Genomic DNA, 6,697 nt, shown 5'->3' on the forward strand with positions numbered 1-6,697 from the left:
CTCCCTCCCTCCCTCCCTCCCTCCTTCTCCCTCTGCCCTTCTCTCCCACTTGCACACACTCTCTCTAAAAAAAGACTTTTTTTTTTCATTCATAACCTGAATCTCATCATGAGGAAACAATATCAGACAAACCCGAATGAGAGACATTCTAAAAAACAACTGGCCTTTGTTTTTCACAAGTTTTTGTATCTTTAAAGACAAGTGAGAGACTGAGAAATTATTATAGATGGAAACTAGACATGGAAACTAAATGCAATTCATGATGCTGGACTGGATCTTGTACCAGAAACAAAATAATGCCATAAAACACATTACTGGGACAACTGACAAAATTGGAATATAGAATATGGAGTCAATATAGAATTTATTGAATCGTTTCTGGTCCTGTCAAGATGAAATAAGCACATGCCACCCTATTAGTCCTCCTGCTAATAATGAAACAAACAAACAAATAAACCTCGACAAAATCCATAGCGCAAGTGACAGAAGGCATAAAGGTGAAGAAAAGAAGACAAACTGGCTATCGACCTTGGGTGTTGAGTTCCCTGGGATTTTGTCTGTCTCCAGTATATCCAGGCCTGGGCACAGGAGAGCTCCCTAATCCAGAAACACCAATGGGCACAGACCAAAATGCTCCAAGAAAAGCCCACATTCTGTAGCCACAGGACCAGGAAAAAGAGCTTCCCAGAAGAACAGTGCATTTGACCAGATCTACCCCACTCGAGGCAAACATCTCAAAAAGTCTACTCCCCTCCTGCTCCCCTTTTGCTTCCACTGTCAGACCCTGCCCCTTTCCCTAACACTTCATTTAGAACCTGGGCTGCATCCTAGATAAAGCAGCTCTACTTTGGGCCAAGCAAGCTGAATTTGGGGAGGATCTTTTGGCAAAAACTCCAGCTTTTCAAGGTCTCTGCCCTCTTTTCTGTCATCTTTCTTCTATAAGGCAATCAAAGCTCTTTTTGTTTGGGCTAGACAAATGCCCTCAGGGCAAAGTAGCTTAAAAATGGCTTTCTGCTAGAATGCCTGACCAGATTTTCCCTTCATTTTTGAATCTATTCCTTAATCCTTTGTCAACTCTTAGATAAAATAGTAAAAATTTCTCCTTAAAAGCATCAACCTTTCATTATCTAGATCTTTTTAACAAAAGAGCCTGTAGAATAACCCAGACTGCCATTATTATAAACAGGAAGTCTACTTTTTAAAAACTTTGTTTTGAAGCATATCAGATAAAGAAAAACAAACAAATCATAACTGTACAGCTGGATAGAGGTTCACAAAAAATCTATCCTCCTATAACTAGTATCTGAAACAATTATCAGTAGCTCAAGGGTTCTTTTCTTCACCACCTTTATTACCTCCTGCAAAGGGAACAAGTCTCTTGACTTCTAACTCTGTAGTTTAGGTTTGCCATTTTTTTTAGCTTTATAAATGGAATCATAACGTTTTGAGACTTCTTTTGCCAATTATTTTATTTGCCATTATATCATATATTATTTATTATAGTTGTAAGACTCATCCATTTGGATGTAAAACAATAGTTCATTCATTCTCATCGCTGTAGAGTATCCCGTTGAATGAATAAGCCACAATTTATCCATTCTACTGTTGATGGAGAAGAACCACTGAGTCAGTCACAGGGTATGCATATATTTGGTTTTAGGAGTACTTCCAAACATATTTTCAAACTCGTACAAATTTAACCTTTTACCAGCAATGTAGGAGAATCCTAGCTCTTTGTCTACCCTTGACCAATTATTTTTAACCACCTGTGAAACCCTCAGTTACAAACAAAATAGTATCTTCTGTTTGCACTCCATAACATCCAGGATCTCATGTCCCATTTGTAAACTCTGGGCTCTGAGTTAGCAAGTTCAGTTTCTGAACTTCTGTCAGGTAAAAATGGGAAATTTCCCATTGAAAATGGGAAGTTTTCCAAGAGAGTTGAGAGTAGGGTGAAAAAGTGTCAAAGCAACCAGATTAGGCCCAACATAGAGCTAAGACTCATGTCAGTAACCCAAAATTTAACTACATTTCTATGCTTGGTTCTCCCAGAAAAGGCAGGCCTCGGCAAGTAATCTGTGTTTCCCTGTTCAACACAAGTTCCCCAACCTGGCTCTGAGACTTCCCTTTGCTCCATGTAAGGAAAGTAACCTTGCAGTAACCAATCTGTTTCTACCTAGTATGACTTCCCTGTGTCTGCTTCCTTGTGCCTGTGAAAGTCTCTCATTTTATACAGCTTCTGGGAGACCTTTTCTATCTGCTAGATTGGATGCTGCCCGATTCATGAATTGCTGAATAAAAGCCAGAAGATCAGTAAATTATGGACATTTTTCTTTTAACAGGAGGGTAAGGGGTTTTAGAATGTGAGAAATATAGTGAGTAAAAAATGGAAGTTATTACTGTGAATTATGGATATCGGATTTCTTTGTTGCTTGATTGGAATTACTATCAACTGTGGTGTCTAAATGGGGTGTCTCTAGATCAGCCAATCCCGTGGAAGCTGGTGGGGCACAGGCTGCAGGAGGTAAAAGAATTCTAGTGAGGCAGAACAAAAGATAGAAATTTGGGAGTGGCAGGCAGGACAGCAGAGGAGAGACTGTCGGCCATGGGGCAGTGGGTGGGGGCTGCTTTCAAGGGGGAAGCTGAGGATGGTGATGTATGGAATTTTTTTTTGGTAACTGTGCTGAGTTGTAAACAGCCCATTGGTTAGTTAGGGCCTATGGATATTTTGAGGTGGGTCACCTTATGGGCCTGTCTGTATTCCATTGCTCAAACCTTTTAACCACCTGTTTGTCTCAAAGCAGCCTCTACATCAACTACTTTTGGTTATTGAATTATTCCTTTATAACTGGAACCCCACACATATTGAATCATGTAGAGCTTTACTTCACATAAACATAAACCAGAGTTTTACTTTACATAAATCAGCTAGGAGAGTTAATTGAAGGTATTTGAATAACACTTCCACTAATTTCCTTGACAATATCCCTCCCTGCCCCTCCAACCCCAGGCTTTGATAAAACCTACTCTTACGAATTCTTACCAAATGACCACTCTCCAATTCTTTATTCAAGGAAGATTTGGGAACCTTGTTCAAACGCTTCTATACCAAATTCATGCCATAATCCTGGATTTCAATAGCCACAGTACATGGCTCATCCAACAGGATAGCTTTGTGATTAGGGTATCTATTTAATTCCAGTGACCTTCACCTAGATTCAGTGATGTGTTGTCGAAGCCAGTTCATTCCAGCTCTTGAGAGCTGATTGTTCACATCTCTTTCTAGTTCTGCACTCAGTAACAACATGTTGGTAACTTGAAATCACCTTGGTGGCAGTATTTACATGATTAAAATCAACAAATGCTACAAATCAGGGATTTTTTTAATTTTTGAGGACCAGGTTACCAGTAATTGTTAGGATGTCCTTGGAACCACAGTAGAGGGGACGGCCATCTTGCCAGCGCAACCCAATGAAAAGCCCCTAGTAGTGTGCCAGAACGAATTGGAGGTCAACCAATCACCGAGCGACGGCACGACCTGACGCGAAAAAGGCCCACCCAGACCTAAACCTGGAACCCCTGCAGCTTAAAAACCCCACCACACCACACCTGGGGGCGACTTCCCTGACTTCCTCTCTCTCTCTCTCCCCCCTCCCTCTCTCTCCCTGAGTCACGGAACCTCGCCCGAGACCTCAGTTCCCAAATAAAGCCTTTGACTGCTAAAATTTTTTAGCCTCTGACTCCTATCTTTACCCTGCCTTACGCCTGACCCTAACAGTAATGACTGCCTCTATCTCACTTCAACTTCTCTCATGCAGATTCAGAAACAACCCGGGACTTGGTCATCAGCCGGAATTGTCCCACACCAGAAATATAAAACTAGAATATTTCATTCTTTAACCACCACCTCAACTCTCAGCTCCCACAGCCCTATTCCCCTATACCTTCTCTTCAATGTCACACTAGACCTTCAGACTCTACTTGTGTATTGTCTATACATCACAGAGGCAGAAAGGCTTCCAGTTGACCATGCAGTACTGCTTCCTTTGATCCTTCATTGAGAAACCAAACAAACTACTCAACATTTATCAATTATCTCCTGGAGTAATGCAAGGTTAATATCAATCCTATTTCTTCAAAAATCAATCAAAATTTGTTTTTACCTTCATCATGAAATGTTCGTGGTATCTTCTCTTCTTTATTTTATTTAAGTAAGCTATACACATCCAGCATGAGGCCTGAACTCATGACCTCGAGATCAAAAGTAGCATGCTAGGGGTACCTGAGTGGCTCAGTCAGTTGAGCATCTGACTTCAGCTCAGGTCATGATCTCGTGGTTTGTGGGTCCGAGCCCCATGTCAGACTCTGTGTTGACAGCTGAGAGCCTGGAGCCTGCTTCAGATTCTGTGTCTTCCTCTCTGCCCCTCCCCCATTTGCACTCTGTCTGTCTGTCTCTCTCTCTCTCAAAATAAATAAACATTTTAAGAGAATTTTTAAAAAAGTAGTATGCTCTACCAACTGAGTCAGCCAAGGGCCCCTCTTTTCTCTCTCTCTCTCTTTTAAATACCTGTTATCTTTGTTTTTAATCAAAAAGGTAAATCAAACAATCAGGCAACACCATTCAGGAGGTTCTGAGTAACAATTCTGGCGGGAAATTATATACAAATACATGTCCTTATAATCTGAAAATGATATGTGTATTTGCAGGAATAAATGGAGGAGGACTAGTGTATTGGTTTCCTGTCACTGCTGTAACAAATTACCACAAACTCAGTTGCTTAAAATGACATAAATTTATTATCTTACAGTTATATAGGTTAGAGGTCCTATACAAGTCTACGAAACTAAAATCAAGGTGTCGACACAGATGCATTCCCTCTAGAGGTTCTAGAGGAGAATTTATATTCTTGCCTTTTCCAGCTTCTACAGGCTGCAATGGGATCTTCTCTTCGTATTCATATAGGGGGTGAATCTGTTCATATCTGCCAACAGATCTAAAGTGGTTTCTGCCTTTTCTCTTTCAGATGTGCCCTGTATCAACAGACAATTGATCAATTAACTTCCGAATGTCACTTAAAAAGAAACATAATACAAAAATAACAAAAAGAAATATAGAGACAGGAGATGGATTTATAATAATAAAAAAATAACAAAAAGAAATATATAGAGAGACAGACAATGGATTTCTAATGAAAATAGCTGTTCAGTCATACAAATATTCCCATGAGGAATGCCATTTCAGAAAACATCCCCTCAAGGGAACATTTGGGAGAAGCATCTGCTTAAATACGATAAATCCTTGGATTGCGAATAACTTGTTTTGTGAGTGTCCCACCAGATGAGCAAACATTTCTCATAAATTTTAACTTGATAAACGAGCGATGTCTTGCAATACGAGTGGTACATGATGCTGCTGTACATCACATAATCACAACTGAGCCAACAGTTTTCTCTCTCTCACTGTGGGTCTCAGGCCCCAGTGATTTTTCAGAACGTTGGAAGGTGTCCACAACTGACACTACTGTATTTTTTGTCACTTCAAAGCGCCTATGGACAGTCCTTTGCTTTTCCATACAAGAGTAAACTTGGGAATGCTTTCCTTCATTCTAGGTGAGGCAGCCTGCAGATACAGACCCTTTCCTCTCCTGCCTTATTTCCAGTTACATTAAATACATTATATGACAAGTTTATTAATACTGTACTACAGTCAACATTTGTGTGAACATGTACAACGGCCCCCATGTAGAAAAAGATTTCATTGAGCCAATACATAGCAGTGATTCCGTTAGAGATAGTGAAAGTTGTCCTACACAATAACCCTCCTCTCTCTTGTCTCCCTCACCCCAGTCACAAAGATTTTCAAAGGTAAGTAGAGGTTAATTGGTTAACTTTCTTTATATTTTGCATTTTCTTTATTTTGTATTTATTGTGTATCATTTTACAGTATTGTAATCAATTATATATGAATATTTTGGGGTTGTGGAATGAATCATCTGAGTTTCCATCATTTCTTATGGGGAAATCCACTTTGATATGTAAGTGCTTTGGATTACAAGCATGTTTTTAGAATGAATTATGCTTGCAAACCAAGGTCTTACTGTACTAATATAATACTGTGATGGTCCGGACATTACACATGGACTAAAGTACTTCTACCACAACAACTCCCAAAAGGGGATTCATTAATTGTATTTGAAGGAGAAAGGAATTGAAAATAACTATACTGCAATAGAAAATGACATTTGTAAAAACTTGCTTTGTCATCATACACATAAAGAGCTTAGATACACAGCTAATTATGCTCACATGTTGCTTTGAATACCAGTTGCTAGGGAATGGTAACATCTCCCTATTCTAAACCTAATTTACAGTTTCAGTCCTGTTTCCATATTTTCTCTTTGTGTCTTAGAAGCACAGCCACCAGGATTGATGACCTTGAAGTCAAGTCAAAATAAGTAACCCAACTGAAGCACAGACAGAAAAAAATTTTTTCAATTACATTCAAGACATGTGGTACACACTCAAAAGATCTAGCACGTTTGTAATTGGAGTTTCAAAATAAGAAAAGAGAAACAAAAGGGTTGAAGAAACGGTGACTAAAAAAATTGCCAAACCTGATGACAGACATCAACCCACAGATTCAATAAACTGCAAATCTTAGGCATGATAAAGATAATAAACTCATACCAAGGCACAT

This window comes from Herpailurus yagouaroundi, unplaced genomic scaffold (assembly GCF_014898765.1).
Source record: "Herpailurus yagouaroundi ecotype Mexico unplaced genomic scaffold, PumYag 141, whole genome shotgun sequence".
NCBI lineage: Eukaryota > Metazoa > Chordata > Mammalia > Carnivora > Felidae > Herpailurus > Herpailurus yagouaroundi.